This window comes from Prionailurus bengalensis, chromosome D4, assembly GCF_016509475.1.
Source record: "Prionailurus bengalensis isolate Pbe53 chromosome D4, Fcat_Pben_1.1_paternal_pri, whole genome shotgun sequence".
NCBI lineage: Eukaryota > Metazoa > Chordata > Mammalia > Carnivora > Felidae > Prionailurus > Prionailurus bengalensis.
In genome coordinates, this window is record NC_057359.1 from 78,376,444 (window position 1) to 78,394,365 (window position 17,922).

Genomic DNA, 17,922 nt, shown 5'->3' on the forward strand with positions numbered 1-17,922 from the left:
TTGTAAGATTGCCCCACAAAATCCAGTGTCTGAGACACAATTAGGACAGACCAGCAGGGAAACCCATCGCTGGTTGAGCCAAAATTCAAATGGGAGTGCTCTTCCTCCAGCAAACTAACCAGCGATTTTCTTGGGAAGGTAGATGTTGCTCTGAGCTCTGATTCCTGTCTCTGACCACCACAGACCTGATTTCTCAGTGTGATCCTCCTCATCATGCCTCAGCTGTTCTATCATTCCTGCTACAGTAGCTCCATTGCAGTCCTGCCAAAACCATTATATTTTATACCAAGATGGCTTGGACAATAATAATATCCACCATCAAAGAAGAAATTTTATGTAGGGTGTTGGCTGTAGGGGAAAGACTGGTAAGTATCATCATCACTAGCTACCCAGGTCTATTAATTATTCAGTAATCACTGTAGCATTATTGAGTAACTGATTGGCCTTGGTACTAGGTGATAATGATGCCAGGCTCTGTTCTAAATGATGCAATGTACTACCTCATTTAATCATTTACTACTATTATGAGTTAGAGAATATAATGATCTCATCTTACTGATGAAGAAACTCAAGTAGAAAAAGATGAAATACCTTGATTGAGATCCTACAGTAACCTGAGCCTCAAAAGCAGACAACTGAACATCAGAACCAATGCTTGTGAACACCACACTAATCAAATTTAAGGTTAGCGATGAAAGTACACCCTGATGAGAAGAAATGATGGCATTTTCATCCTGTTCAAGGGAAACATCAATCACAACTTCATTACTAGAGATTGAAGTCCTAACTTACTGGCTTAGCATGTAAGACCTTTAAAGGTCTGGATTCAAATTTTTCTCATAGCCTTATCTCCAGAAATCCCCATCTCTGCACACCATGTTCAAAGACAAATGAAACAGCCCCCTGCTTGTCACTCCTGCCCCAAGCTATCCCACTGTCCATGGTTGTTTTCACTGTTCTCCCTGCCTATGACAGTCTTTACAAGATTAGCATGGCCAAATCCTCACCTTTTCTCAATAAACAGTGGAAATGTTCCCACTCTATTCCTAGTCCCTGATCCAAAAAAAAAAAAAAATGTTAGTTTTGAACATCAAGCCCATCTCAAAAGCCACCTTTTTACTCCTAGAATTTTCTGTATTACCATGTTATGTGATAATATCACTCTTAAAAATCAGTGATGTCGAGAGCATGTACAATGTGCTAGAGACAATGTCACATGCTTTCCTAACCCTCATGTCAGCCCTATGGTGTTGGCATTATAATTTCATTTTATAAGGAGGGAACTGAGATTCACATAGGGGAATACAAGGTCATACACATCAGATCTTACATCCAGATTTTTCTAAATATAAAAACTGTGTTCTCAATAACCACCCTATACTACTTTATTATTTAGTAAACTTCTTGAAAACAATGTTTGCATCTTGCTCATATTTGATTCATAACACACTGCACGTGGTAGTCGTCATGCATTCTTTTTTCTTTCTGTTTTCTTTTTTTAAAAAAAATTTTTTTGCAAATTGATGTAAACTGAATTCTGTCTTAGAGCAGAGGCCTTCATAAAACTACACAATTGTTCCAAACAACACAACCTGAAACTTTCTTTGTCTTTGTTCATTGTTGATGAGTGTGTGCTTGTTCTTCTAGTTACGTTACTCTTTATTCAATCTTTGCTTTAAACTGGCTTTCATGTTCTTGCTGCTGAACTGACAATCCCTCATTTCAGCTGTTTGACAGCTCGCACGCCCTGCCTGCCAGCATCAATATTTACTAATGGACCCTTTCTCTTACAAAAGCTGTTTGCAATAAGGAAAGATAATGAAGAAATTACTTGACCCCAGACACACAGCTAGTGGTAATGATGGCCCATGTCACTGGGCCTTTCTGCCATCTGTGCCCAAGCAAGGGGGCAGGGCAGGGAAAGGATGGAGGAGCTGAGACAGTGGAGGAGAACTCCAAGGAGAGAGAAGGTTGATGATTCAGAAGCAGGAAGGGAATAACCTTTCGTAAGCCTGCTTCTATGGCCCAAACGTTTTATATGCATGATCCCATTTAATTCTCAAAACAATATGCTGAGATAACTGTGGCTGATCCTTTTGACTTGGTCTTAAATGAAAAAACTGTGAACCAAAGAAGGTAAATAAATGGGTCAAAGGGACCGAGCCAGAAAGTCAGGGAAACTGTGTATCATACTTGTTCGAGTCCCTGAAATTTGGAATTTTGCAAGAATGGATTTGAATCAAGGCTTCTGCCAGACAGTTGTTTTGTGACCTTGAACAAGTTTTGTGTGTGTGTGTGTGTGTGTGTGTGTGTGTACGTGCACATGCACATGTACACATGCATGGCAAATTCTCAATATTCATTTTTTCCTGTGTGTAAAGTGAAAGTAGTAAGAGAATCAACTTTGATGTGTCACTCTGACGATTAAATAAGATAATAAGCATCAAGTTCTTAGCCTAGTTGTGGACACAAAACAACTCTGTAGTACACACATGACAAGCATTCTATTTTGGTTTTTCTTATCAGGACTACAATTAAATGATGGATCCCAAACTCAAATGCAAGCCTGCTTACTTCTGAATTCCATTCTATTTCCATTCCTTGACAAAATCTCAACAAGTCAATTGAGTGAAAGGATATAGAAGGGGCGATAATAAAGTTCTGAATAGATCCCCTTGTCATTATAACACACCTTGTTATGCTGATTGAGATAATGGAGACCCAGATTTGTATTTCAAATTTTCAGAGCCTACCAAGTTTAGCCATCTTTCTGGTGGCATAATGGTAACTTATTGCCAAGCTTAAGTTGATAAACTTCTCTGGGAAGCAGGAATTCCTGTCCCCTCAAAGGTCCTTCTAGCTGGAATAAGAATCAAATTGACGTGAAACAGTTTAACTGGAGAAAATAAAATTTAATAGTATACGTACAGGGAATCCACATAGACATGGGAATTCCAAAGACAGGCAAAATGAGGTATATATGTCATCCTGGACTAAAGACAAGGGGTAGGAAAAAGGAATGCAATCCACAGGGCAAGAAGAAGAATAACAGATGTTTGGAAATCAGATGTTTGCCCTGCCATACGGATGGGTCCCTAGATAAAATGCATCTCTGCTAATAACCCTTATTCTGGCAAAGACCCCCAACTTAGATTCTTCAGTGTTGTTAAGGGAGGGGCAAAAGTTTCCCTTGAGCCCCTAGGGTCTTGATTTACTTCAGCTCAGAATAATCTTCATGCCAAAGTTGCCCATCTTGCTGTGACCTGCTCTCCTATCATAGTTTTATAGTAAAATTAACTCTATCATACATAGAATGTCATCATAAAAGTGGCAGAATATGGTATGTTTGAGTGAGAGAAAAGAAGCTCTTTATGCATACTATGAATTTGCAGGTTCCTCTGTTTTTATAGTCAACATAGGAATTTTTTTCTGTATTTAATCCTTTGAAGATGAAAGAATGTAAGACAACTAAAAATATATATAATCCTAAAATCCTGGGGATCTGGCTTTCAGTTTTAATTCTGCCGTGTACTGTACAGACTTGATCAAATTGCTTAACCTCTCTTCTGTATATTTCCAAAGCTGTAGAAATGGGGAAAATGAGCTCTCATATATTTTTTATAGTCAGCTGTGATAATATGTATAAAGTGCTCTGTACAGCTATAATTCGTATATTTGATAAATATAAATTCTCTTTCTACTTATTTATGAATATGACTAGATTGATTACTCAAACTCGGAAAAGACACAAACCTTTCCCCCCTTCCTACAGAAATGCACATGGGTATGTGCTCATAATATCAGGCCTGAATTTCTGTGGAAATGCAACCCCTACAGCCCACCTGTGTATAGACCCTAACGAGTAGGACTCAGTCTCTCTCCACCTTCCTAGTCCAGACTCCCACTGTGAACCTAATGTGGCAGTATTGTTCCACAATAAGTATGCCGGCCCCTTTTTCTGACATCAGCTCTATAAAGAGTTGGTACTTTGTGAGCCTTTGAAAGAGAGTGGGTGTGATTTGGCTGAGAAGCTGGAAGAAAGCAGATGAGGTAGGAGAGCCTCAGTGGGTTGGTCATGAGAGGTCACAGCACAATGGAAAGCTCTCTGCACCACTCTTGCTAATGGCAGAGTTCTGTGACCTCGGTAGTCACTTACTGTGCCGAGTTCTGCCTACAAGAGCCAAGTGTGCTATTCTCAGTCCTCTTACTGGCAACTTCCCCTGAAACACCACCTCCCATCCCTCCCTCCGTGTCGTGTACTTTCATGGAGCAGAGAGACTCTGAACCTGGGCTCTGGCCCGTTTTTTGACCACGATGAATTTCAGGATCTTTCTCATGACCTCTTTCCCAGATAGATGGTTTCACAGATGAGATGGTATCTCTGAATTGCAGTAGAGGCTGGTTAAGAGTCATAGAGTCACTGGTGACAAAATACTAGTTTTCATTGGGTCTTTCATGACCATCCCCAGGAATAACTTTCCATTCTCTTGTGAATTGCTTCTTGACACTCCCACCAGGCTTCATGACCTTTATTCCTTAACATACCTGTCTCCCCTGCTGAATAAGGAGTTCCTTGACCAAAGAGACACTCTTCCTGTGTATACAAACCATGATGTTAAAAGTCTGGAATACGGCTGCTACAAAATAAATGAAGAATGAATGAAGGAGAGGATGCAAAACTAAAAGAATAAATCTATAATGTGCACAAATATGCCTTAGGTTATAGAAAACATACTGTAAATGTCCTTTCCACAGAGGGGTCTACCTTGGCCATACAATGTAGTATTTACAGCTGGTTGTAATCATATTTTTTGTGTTCATTTATTTAATATTTTTCTCTCTTATGAACTTCATGTGGGATCATTACTGGAAGAAACATAGCACTTGGAACAAATGTCAGTGCTCGATACACATGAATAGAACAAACCGAGTCAATCACCTCTCTTCCTTTCTGCCCTTCCTCCCTTTTTTTTTTCCTCTCCATCTTTTGTGCTTCTTATTCCTCTTACTTGGGTTCCCAGACTTATTTACCTTTTGTGTTTCTTTTTCTTTTTTTTCTTTTTTTTATACCTCCTTTTTTCTTTCTTTCAAAAAAAAATTGTACATGATGATGATGAGGATGATGAAATTAATAGTGATCACTTATTTTGAGTGTGCTATTTACCAGACACTGTTCTATGCATTTTACTAAAATTAGCTTACTTAGAGATCCCCCAAATCCCTATGCAATAGTTGCTACTCAAATCCCCAGTTTGCAGAAGTGGAAGCAGAGTCTTGAAGGGGTTAATTTGCTGCCCCAGGTTATGGAGCCAGGAAGTGGCAGAGAGGAGTGCAGACTAGGGTGTCTGACTCCAGAAGCCATGGTCTTTAACCACTAGGATACACTGCCTCCTCAAAACATCAATGGCCTCAAGTAATATGTTATAGGAATCTTTGGAGAGCTTTGGATTTAAGGATCAAAATAGCATCAGATGGTTTTTGAATTTTCTTTGTTACTCTTTCTCTGGTTTCTTAGGAAATTCACTTCAAATTACCAACCTCAAAATGGATCTGACTGGATTGAAAGTCTGAACCACTCTGGTCTCCCCTGCTGTCACAGACAACCTGACAGCCTCCATAGTTCTTGATCTGGGGAATTATGGGAGAATCTTGAACCTGTCAGTATGCTTGACCAGGCCCTTGTCCTGCAGGTGAATGACAGCAGCACCGTTTCCATCTCCACTCGATTTTCTGTCTGGAAGCAGCCAATTCTCAGAGCTCTATGCAGAATATCTGCAACTGAGGCCCCCATTAAAATACTTGCAGTGTGAAAGAAAGTGGGCATTAGGTCAGAAAGAGAGCACTGGCTGAGAGGCAGCATACCTGAGTCACAACCCTTCCTTAAGGTCTCCAGCTGATGTGGAGCAATCACTTGGCATTTCTAGACCTCCATTGACTTAATTATTATCTAGGGAGATTAGGCTAGCATATCATTTAAGGTCCCATTCCACTATAAAATTCTCTGAACCTCACTTAAAACCACACACAAAGGAAGAAAAGCAAAATGGTGAATTGCCAGCTCAGATAGTTTGACTCCAAGATGGACAATTCAACTCTGAAACTTCTTAAATCAGAGTGTATGTATGACTACGTCCTCCCCTTCTCCAAAGGACGTCCTTACTGAGTATTAGAATATGAAAAAGAGTAATAAGCTATGGCTTATTCAGGGCAGTAAAACAAAGAAAGAAGAAGGTGAGTCAGGTGCTGTGAGGTATAGAGATCTGTAGGGAGTGAGCATTTAAGTAAGAACAATGAAGAGGGGAAAATGGGCCTGATGTGATCTGAGAGCAGGAGCCAGACTTTATGTAGAGAGCTGGTAGTGAGTGCAACAGAACTCACTCGAATCTGAGGCTGGATGTACTGTTGCAGGTGGCTTTTAGTAACAGCACATTCTCCTCCAACTGATGCAAACGATGAAAAGGATTTATGAGCTCATGAAGTAGAAATCCAGGGTAGGAAGCTCTTCAGGTGGGTTTGATTCAGTGGCTCAGCGATTTCTGAACACAAGTTCTTCCATCTGTCTGCTCTGCTTTCTTTTGTGGCAGTTTCAGCTTCCTTATAAGGCTGGTTTCACTCCTGGGGTGAAAATTATTAAGCTGTTTCTCATCCCACATTACCCAAGAAGAGCTAGCGGGATGGCTTTGGGTAGCTCTCCTAGAAGATCAAGGGGACTATTGCTCAAAAGCCCTTAGAAAATCTCCTTTCATGACTTACTGATCCAACTTCAGACACATGTCCATTCCTAATTCAATGTCGTTGGCCAGTCTGTTGAACATGGAATGCCTCTGTTACCCAAACAAGTCACTGTACCAGTGGGCTAGGTAAATTGTGAATAATGCAAAAGCTGGGATGCTTAATGTCCCCTAAGCTCATGACTTCTCAGAAATGGAGGAGAGAAAACTTGGATATAGGGAAGCAGCTACCATGCCCACACTTTGAAAAGGAAAATACTGAGAAGAGCTGACGACACATTTTATCTTGAGGATCATCCCCAAATGATTGGCAGTGGTCTCCTGGAAAGGTGCGTTGAGAAGTCTTTCAAGACTTCATGAGAATATTCTATATTTCATTATGAATATCTGCTGTGGCAGGCTGTATGACATGGTTTTAACATTCTTAGCAGGAAATTATATTAAAAAGAAGAAACACTTGCTGCCTAATTTCTGAAGTCTGTTATATTCAGAATGAAGAAAAGATGAAGGTATTGCCAGGTAGCATTTAGTCCCACATCTTGCACCATGGACCCTGTCACTAAACTAAAAGTTAGGTTCACTAAATGGGTTTTTCAGATTTTGAATACTTTTGCCAGTAGATACACTGGAATGAGTGAAAAGGAAATAGATTTAACACAGCAGATGAGGTGAGACAGAGCTAAATTTGATACATAAAATCTTTAATTACATCTAGGAAGTAACAATGTTACAGAGGAAGCTGCTTCCAAGATGAGCTACAGCCCATGATCAGCACACCTCTCTCTTCTGGTCATTGGTACCTGGGTGGCCAGACACCATCAGAGGGTAGACAAAGTAGACATCTGAGGGGACATTGTCCATGCAACAATATGGGCTTAGACCTAATGTGCAAAGAACAATGATGCACTTGATTGTAGGGACAGGCAGAAGTTGGTAAGTCACTGTTTCAAAATATTACATCCAAGAAACATGTGTCTAGTACTAGCTGAATATATAATTTTCTCTCAGGAAATCTAGAAGACATAGATATAATCTCTATTTACAACAAATTTGCAATCTACTTGAGATGTGGGTGAGGTGGGTTGTACCAATCATAGTCTAGCTAGGGAAACAGAAACTACTATGAGAGGAAATGTGGTACAGATAATTTAGTACACACATGATGGAAGAGTTTAGAAGCCAAAGAGGGAGAGCGAGGCAACTCAAGATTAGCAACAGCTGAAATCTACCACTATCCCTAAGCTTTTGAGGGGAAAAGGGAAGAAACCATGCTATTAGAACCCTGGGCCAGGATCTTGTGGAATCACAGCAAGTCTTCCCAGAGTTTGGAGGAACATGGGAGGAACTGGAGAAACATGGGAGACACAGTCACTAATGTAGACACCATGTGAGGTAGAGATAGAGTTGGGGGTTGAGGGGAGAAATACCTTGCTCTCTCCCTTCTTCTCACTCCCCAGTCTCATTTAAGTATTCCTGCCAGCTGAATATATCTGTATGTCAGTTTATGTGGGAATCTGGAGTGTGCAGCCTACAAGACTCTGTCCCACAGAGGACGAAAATGGATCCCAGGGAAAACAAGGCAGAACTGGTACAGGGAATGTCACAATAGCTACAGTTTATTACTACATGTCAAAGACTGTGCAAAATGTTTAATGTTCTCTGTGTTGTCTAATCTTCCCAACATACCCTGAAATAAGTTCCATTATTCATCTCCATTTTTTAAAATGAGAAAACCAGCTTGGGGCAGTTAAGGAACTGCCCCAACTCAAACAGCTTGTAAGATGCCAAGACAAGACTCAAACCCATGTCTGCCTGTCTGTCCAGTCTGGGTTCTCCATCACAAGTTGGTAGGACATTGAGTACCAGAGAGCAGGATGTTTGCTGTGGTATAAGGTGCCCACATTATTCTAGGCAGATGGAAAGAGTTCTCACTGGGCGTATCCAAGAAATAATCATGGAGGCTTCAGCTTTGGAGCTATTCCTTCAAAGATGAAAGCACAAAACTGACTATGGCCAAAGGAGATATGGGGATGATAGGAGGAAGGAGGTAGTTACTGGTGATCCTGGTTCTGCCTGGGGGCAGCATAGGAACAAACAATGACCAGAAGATGCAGGACATAAGGAGAGAGTGTATGTGTTATTTAGCTCAGCTGCTGGATGGGATAACATCCAAAATATAATTTAGAACCTGATGTTAGAGGGCCTCTGAATTAGACCAGACATCCATTTTAGAATAAATAACTTAAATGCACATCTTTTATAATAATCTTTCACATTTGCATAATTCATAAAACTCTTCTAAATCAATGATTCCCAGCCAGCCTCCAAGGGAGCTCAGCTTATTTTTGCTGATTGTAAGTGACAGAATTGAGGCTCAAGAAGGGTAAGCAACTTGCCTATGATCCCATAGCATTGCCTGCGATTTCAGGATGAGTGCTCATGCTGCTTGGCACCAAATCTCAGGTCTTCTTTCACATAATCAATGTGAATTTCTGAAGAAATTATGTAGCTGGTTTCAGACCACAGCAAGTACCGCTAGGCAATTTAAAATGAAAAGAAACCTTATTATAACACAAGAGAGAGATGCATGGATCCTTGAGGCCAAGCTGCATTGGAGACTTGATAGTCCACACTTGATAATGGACTCAGATGGAGGAAACCTTCTTAATTCTCTCTTGGTCTGTTTCATCTTTACCCAGCCCAAAAATTTCCTTTACTTTTCCAGTCCACCCAGAAAGTGAAAGAAAGAGGAGGATAGCCACATCCTAGAAAGAAGTTAGGTCTGCATGTCTAGTCACTCAGATATCCTCATGTAATCTCTCCCCCACACTCTCAGGAAGGAATTCTGGTTGGTCTGTTTTGGTCAGGTGCTTCTGTTTAGTCCAGTCAGCACTGAGACATACTTGTAGGAGGTCATGCTAGTCAAGATGGTTAGCAGGGACTCTTACTGTACATGAGAGCACAGGGTACAGGACAGCATCCCTTCAGATGGCATTTACCACAGGACAACTTTGTTAGCGTAGGAATTGGCTACACTGTGGGCTGGAAGAAAAGGCCATGTTTCCACTTATCGGTAGAGGCTCAAGACCAGTACAGAGGAAACGCAGGGTGCTTGGTCGCTCCATTTACTTGTGGGACAAAGCTATGCCTCATCTGGGGCAAGGCCCCTCGAGCAGAGTAAATGGAGGAAGTGATGTAGGTCTCCCCATTAGTTCAAATCCTGTCCTGGAGATTTCGTCCCCCAGAGTCTGTGGCTCAGGTAAGAAGAAGGCCACCACACAAAGAGATTAAAGATTCATTTAGGATTTGCAATTTCATTCAGAGAACTGAGAGCCTGGCTCTCTGTGATGTACTGCTCTATAATAACCTTAGAACCACCACTGTTTCAGTCATTCAGGAATCATGTTTTATAATAAAATTGTTGGTTACGTGTGTACAGTTAACAAAGCACCTGTGTTGTCCTTATTTCATTTGATTCTCACGGTAACTTTTTATAATAGGAAAGAGTACAAAAGGCTCTTTGTTTCCCTCTTTTAGCATGTGCATCTACTGAGGTTTGTAGAGGCTCACAGCATTGCAAAGCAGTTGGTAATATTTCAGGTGTGGGCCAGGTCTCTTTGTGCCCACTATACCACAGTCTCTGCCTCACAACATCCCTCTTCTACCTTTTCCTTTTCCTAAATTTCATTGACTGCCCCACTTTGGCTTCCCAGTAGTTAAGTGTTGTTGTTTTTTTCCCTTCTAGAATGTAAGGTTATGTGTTAGAGTCAGATCTTTCTATTTATTGTCGTATCTTCCTCTTCATTGCTCACTAATTCCTACAACAGACATATCTCAGGATGTGGGGTCAGCATTAAACAGGTATTACCTTCCAATATGTGAGAAGAAGTCCACCTGATGAAATTATAATTCCTAGCTTAAACAGACAACCAGAATAAAATATATGCTAAAGAAAGACAACCCCCCCACACACCCCCGACACTGGATTATTTTGGTTCCTTGTTAGAGTGTTATTTCTAAATCTCTTTGTTTCCCTTGCTTTCCTCTTCATCCCTAATTTTATCTCTCTATAAACATTTTTTAGATTCTTTTTTCACTTCAGATTTGAAGGAGCGGTACCCAGTATTTTTCTTCTCGAAATTTGGTGGTTTGGCATTGGAGAGAGACTTCTCTAATCCACTGTCACACAACCATGTCACCATTTCCCTTCCTCAGCAAGGTGGCTTTTCTCCATAGCCCTCTGTAGACATTCATGCTTTTGGAATTTGCATATCATGATCTGAGGAAGTGGGGCAAAGTTGGTGGTGATTTTCTAAAAAGTTATGCTGTTATCCACATAATAAATACATGAAGCAGACATAAGGGCTCTGCAGATATCTATCTTTTTTTAATCAGAATAGAGTTTGGAATTTTGAATACTAGAGCCAGAAGCAACTGCAGGAGTCCCTTGGCATTGTGCCATCGAGGAAGCTGAGAGAAAGTGTAGCAAAGAGTCCTGCCAAGACTACAAGTCAACTTGTAGGTGAGCAGCTTCAGCACCCCAGGCTAACAGGGTGTTTGGTGAACCTCACTGTCTGCCTTAGGGGCACAGGCCAGCCACCCCCTTGCATTGAAATGAAACATTTAGGAGGACTCAGTGAAATCATCTTTGGAAATTTCCAGCTGGGTTGCACCCTCCTAATACCAGGGTTAAAAGCACAGGGTGGGTGTAAAGAGCATTTCCAAAGGGCAGGCTTCGGGGGTGGTGAAATTGGGGGTGGAGAGGAGAGAGATGGAAAGAAAAGGTTTTTGTGACAAAACTCTCACTGGGAGCCGAACTCATCTGCTGGGGGGAGTTTGTTTGATGTATATTTAATTGTGGATATCTATTGAAACTGAGAGTGGTGAGTTCATGGTGTGGGTTGCTTCTCCTGGGAGATGGTTCAACCTTTGCCTCCTCTTTCCCCCAGCAGGAACCAAGAGGAAGGGAGGGTGTGGGGACGGGTGAGTGGGACTGAATGAAGTTTTAAAGTAGGATAAGATACAAATCTTGTTGCTGAGCAAATCCTGGCCTTTTCTGGGCATCAGTCTGGGAAAGGTGACCTAGTAAGGAGGGGGGCTGTGTAGTGCAAGGTGTTTAGAGTGATAATACTAGGCAGAGCATAGATAGTCCAGGAAGGCTGATGTCAACCTACAATGAGAGAGGGCTGGAACAATCTATTAAAATATTAATAACAAGCCAGCCAACATTGATAGAGCCTGACTGTGTGCCAGGCACTGTACCTGGCACTTGGCTTCAATGATCTCATGTAGCCTTCACAGCAACTTCATCTATGAGAGTGTTATCCCCATGATAAAGACCAATGAGACCAGAGACATCAATAAATTGCCAAGATCACAAAACTAGTAAGAGCAGAAATGGGATTGTGGTCCAAGTAACTCTGTTCCAAAACCTATGCCAGGTGATAGGAAGAGGTAACTTTACAGCATTAACATAACAGAAACACTTTGATTTTTTTTTTTTTAATTTTTTTTTTTCAACGTTTTATTTTTTATTTTTGGGACAGAGAGAGACAGAGCATGAATGGGGGAGGGGCAGAGAGAGAGGGAGACACAGAATCGGAAACAGGCTCCAGGCTCTGAGCCATCAGCCCAGAGCCTGACGCGGGGCTCGAACTCCCGGACTGCGAGATCGTGACCTGGCTGAAGTCGGACGCTTAACCGACTGCGCCACCCAGGTGCCCCAACACTTTGATTTTTAAAGCCAGATTTTAAGTCCATTCTGACTCCTGAATCTGTGCTTCTAACCATGATTTCTTTCTAAACCCTTGGCCAGCCCAAAGTGCCCAAGAAAATAAATCAGCAAATGGAAATCAGACAGGGTTGGGTAAATAGCAAAGTCTGGTGAGAAGAGAAGGATCAAACAAAATGGTTAGGAAAGAACAAAACAGTGTTGGGAAGCCAAGCCAGCAAGCTGAGAATATAAACCTTGTGGTTATGACAAAGAATTCACTTTAACAGGCTTGTTTTTCCATTTTCTCCCCCCAGCTGATCTGATGACAATCTCATTCCAACTAAATTCTCTTGTGTCGTACATCTCTGCTTTTCCATCTCATTTTCTCTCACCTATTTTATTTCCATTCCATTAAACACCGCCTCCTCTTCCTTCCTGACCACTCCATTTTCTGCCTGGCCTCGAGATGCTCCCGAGCACCACACTCCCTCAGACAACTGTCTTCATCCTCTGCTGGGTGACTAATAGCTTTTTGCTGATGTGCTGGTCATCTAGGGGGCAGGGAGCATCTACCCCTACACAGGACCTGGGGAGGGGACCCAGCTTCAGTGGCATGAGAGGGCAGAGAGGTGGAGGAGGAGGAAGCAGGAAAAGAGACCAGGGATATACCAGGGAAATGACAGAAGCAAAATGAGAGGGAAATAGGATGGAAAGAATGCAAAGAATGAAGACAGAAGAGAGAGAAAAAAGAAAAGAGAGGGCAGAGCAGAGAAAGGGGAACATACTGAGAAAACAGTAAAGACAAGGGACTGGAGATGGGGACGAGTAAAGGGAGGCTGAAGAGGAAGAGCAAAGTGATGCAATCAGGCAAGTTGGGGAAGCAGTGAGAGACAGAGAGAGCCCTTGGAAAGGAAGATGGAGAGAAAAGGAAAAGGAACCAGCGGGAAGAAGATATATGTAAGCAAAATAGATTGACAGAGATCCTTAGATAAAATGGAAAGATGATTTGTTTCAAGCCTATCTTGTCCCTTGCCTCAGCAAACACACCATTTTATTTAACAACACATGAGCACATTAAAATAGCTAAAGCACAAGTAACACCATGGAGCTGTGTAGGTAGGGGATATTGTTTGGTCAGTGATGTCTCCCTGGAGACCCCAGGGCTTCACTTAAGCTTTAGGGATTACACAATCATCATCATAATTGCTAATATTAACTGAAAATGTACTATGTGCTCTCACTGTGCTTAGTACCATGCATATATTATCACATGTAATTCCCACAACAAGCCTATGCTGCAGGTACTGTTATTATCTTTGGTTCTTAGATGAGGAGGCAGAGGCTTAGAGGGGTTAGGGTGACTCCAGGGCTGCACAGCCTTATGTGCCACACCCAGCATCAAACTCAGGCAATACAATGCCAGAGCCCATGCTCTTAACCACCAAGTTCCAGAAAAGGAAGCAGCGCTTAGAGCTGGACAGATTCAAATGTTGACTAAGCCTTGTTCACCTGGCACCATTCTGGTGGTTGGAGGATAATCAGAGATAAATAAGATATAACCTTGTCTCCCAAAAAGGTAATAGGTAGGATAGCAGACACATAAATGCACAGTTTACCCTAGGTGGGAATCGTGCTTTCCTGGAGGTGGGAACTCAGTTTTGTAGGGACAGAGATGTGGAATGGCCCTTCATGGGCAGAGTTTGAAGGATGATGCTCTCTGCAAAGGTTTATTCTTTATTATTATTATTATTATTATTATTATTATTATTATTATTTAAATGAAAAGACAGGAGACAAATACTTTAGGCTTTGGGGGCTGCAAGTCTCTGACAATAGCTCAACTCTGCCTTGGTAGCCCCAAACCAGCCCTCAACAAATGAGTAAGCAAGCATGGATGTATTCCAAAAAGACCTGTATTCATGGCAATGAAAGTTGAATCTCATATAATTTTCATGTGTCACAATGATTATTAACTTAAAAAAAATTTTTCCCAATCATTTAAAAATATAAAAAACATTCTTAGCTCATTGCTGGTAGCTCACTAAAGGCTGTGGTTGCCCAACTCCTGCTCTAGGTAAAAATGAAGGAAAGCCTTCCCAGTAAAGAGAGGCTTATACACAACCAAATGGCATGAAAAGTCTTGGGGTTCCCTTTGTATTTCTGTTGTCTGCCTCAAGTGCCAGGTGCAGTCTCTGGAGTGATTGAGGTAGGGTAGAGATGTGTCTTGAGGCTGGATTATGAAGCATATAGAATTCCTTGTAAAGAGCTCAGAGTTTATGAGAAGAGGGAACCCTTGAAATAAGTTTTAAGCAGGATTTTACTATAACCCTATTTAATTTTAGATTTAAACAACAAATGGGGAAGATTGGAGGCTATAGCAATGTTTGGGGCACGTGCTGATAAAAGCCTGGACTAAAGCAGGGGCAGCCGATACAGAAGCAGGGACAATCCTGAATATTGTTTAGAAGGTGGAATTGACTGCCTTTGGTGGTTGAATAGCTGAGAAGACTCTCAGATGCTTAGCATATCTCACTTGACAGTTGTGCTTTCAATGCAAATCATTAAGTGTCATAAGGATACTGAGCTGTTTTATAGAATCAAACAAAAATGTGTGTGTGTGTGTGTGTGTGTGTGTGTGTGTGTGTGTGTGGTTTTCTGATCACAAGGTTAATATATGCCTATTTTAGTTAAGACCAGGTTAGATACTGTAGTAAATCAATCCCACATTTTCAGTGACTACCAAACACCTCTTGTGCACCAATTCCAATCCTTTGGACCTCACTTCTTGTTCTAGCCATGTCAGGGGTGAATGGCCTAAGTCAGATATCATCTAGCAGTATCTTGCCTCAGACATTCATCAGGTACCTCTAGCTGTTTGCCCCAGGGCTTCTCTTACTACACATCGAGGGACACCTACATGAAATATTCTGTACGTAAACATATTCAATGTGGAAGCCAGAGACTCAGTGCCTCAAGAGGTATCGGCTCTTGACCAGCAGGAGTTGGGAGCAGATATACAAACATCTCCTCCTTCTCTGCTATAGCTAGGCAGTTCTGAGATGAATGTGTAAGCCTCCTTGGGAGTCCTAGGGGGATTCAAGCACTTGCTGTCTCCGGTGTTGGTCAACTCAATGCATCCTTGCAATCCCTGTTCTTCCTTCTCTGATTCACTTCACTGACCTCTCACTCTTGCTTCTGGATCAATGCCCTAAAAACTACCTACATAAAAAAAATGTTTTTTCAGTGTTCTTTTCTTAGGAGAACTCAGGAAAATAAAGTTGATTAAAACAGAAGCTTATTATTGTTATCATCATCATTATTATTATTGTTATTATTATTATTTGCCTATAATCTGCCAATGTAGATGTTCCTGTTTAGCAGTAGGTGCCAAGTGGCAATTCAGAGAAGTAGGTTCTTTCCTTTGTGAGGCTCTGACATCTTTGAGGACTTCAGAGTCCTCTCTGAGGGAAACAGTAGATAGAAAAGGCCCAGCAGCTTCTTTAACTACCTTGGGCCTCATGTAACATGCATCCTATCCTCTTGCATTCCACAGGCAAGCATGGAGTCATATGGCCTTACCCAGACCCACGGGTCCTGGGAAATGTAGTTCCTGCCCAATAGCATTTTCTTAGCAAACTCTACACTGTGGAAGGAAAGCATATATTTTGGTGAACAGCCCACCATTCCTACCCCAATGTTTGATGTTTAAAATTGGTAAAATAAAGTGTAAACAATGAGTTGAAATCACTGTAACTCCACCATTCAGAGATAGCCAGTATTTCATGTTTGAAGTTTTTCTAGTTGGCCTAGTTTGAAGTTTTTCTAGTTGAAGTTTTCTATGTAAAACATACATATTTATATCAACTTAGAATACTGTAGCAATTACAGCTTTACATCCTGCTCAATTCACTCACTATTAATTAGTTAATTAATATTATATTGACATCAGTGTTACTATATTTGATGAAAATTTCCTCACTGCATTTATATTCTCCTTGAGATGTCAGATAGCCTGAATTACAGTTAACTGATCACGTACAAAGTGGAGACAGACCTCAGTAGTCAAAGTTGCAGTTCACTGCCTGGGGAAAGAGAAGAACTGGAGACGAATAAATGTATCCTATTATGTAAGAGTCAACTTACGAATTTGTCGGCTTCTGAAATGAGGCCACCAAAGACTTTATGTGCCCTAGCCTCAGCCACTTATTTTTTTTAAATTTTTCCTTTGGGATCTTCATGAACATAATAAAATTGTTTGTTGATATTGGACGTTATAGAAATGAAAGACCTATTTTTATCGAATAAATATGACAACTATTATTGCTACCAGCCCAAAGTCTATAATGTAGTCCCACAGAGAATAGGAAAAGGGAATGTGAGTCAAGTGTATGGTTCCCATTTGGACACAATGTTGTCTTCTGAAGTCAAGCATTCAGGCAGTCATGGAATTTAGGAGGGTAAAGAGGTTGTCCTCCATGGGATAGGATACAGAGAAGCGTATCTGTAACTAGAAATGGTCAGTTCCCTAAAGATGAATAAACTACTTGTCTTGGGGAAATCATTTCTTCTTCCTTCTTACACTCTTTCTACCTATGCTGTTTAAACCTTAATATCCCTCCCACTGAATTACATATCAAATTCAAGTAGATCTAACCCAACTCTAGGGAGGGAGGGGTGTAATGTTATCTATCCTATTTATCCCAAAGCTGTCATACAAGTAGATATTCCCAGTCTTCATGCTGTGGACACGTGCCCCCAAAGAGATTTTCTACTTTTACTCTACCATACAGCAGTAGAAACAGTCATGGGGGCTCCAAGGGGGAGCCTGTGACTTCTATTAGGGATCAAAGAGTGTGGAAGTATGCTGACTGGCTTCCTAGAGAAAATGGAAGCTACTCTAAAAAGTTTCAAAGTCCAATTCATGTTTAATTATCTGAAAAATAATACACACCTAAGAATTCTCTTGAGTCAGACTGACTAGGTTGAATCCCAAGTGTGATGCTTTCTAAGAAAGTGACCTTGGTAAAGTCCCTTAACTTTTCCTCATGTCCTTTATAAAATAAGGCCAATAACATGTAATCATCATGAAGTGCTTGTGAGAAATGTATGCATTTGCAAATGCAAAGCATTTTGCACTGTGTGTGGCCCATGGCAAGTGTTATTCCATTTTGCCAAACATGTAGGAGATTCTGAATGGCATTTGAAAAATTGTCTACAATCCCAAAACAACTGGAAAATTTAACACTTACTTTAGCATTTTTGAAGACTTGGAAATTTTTTCTAAAGTGTACATAGAAAAATAAAATTTTCACAAAGGCCTAAGTGAATTTTGGAAAAGAACAAGGAGGGAGAGGATTTTTCCTACCAGACATGAAGACAAAATCATAGTATTAAAAAGTGATGGATTTATTTATTTTATTTTTTTATTTTTTATTTTTTAAAAAGTGATGGATTTAAATAGTAATGGTCAAACCGAGT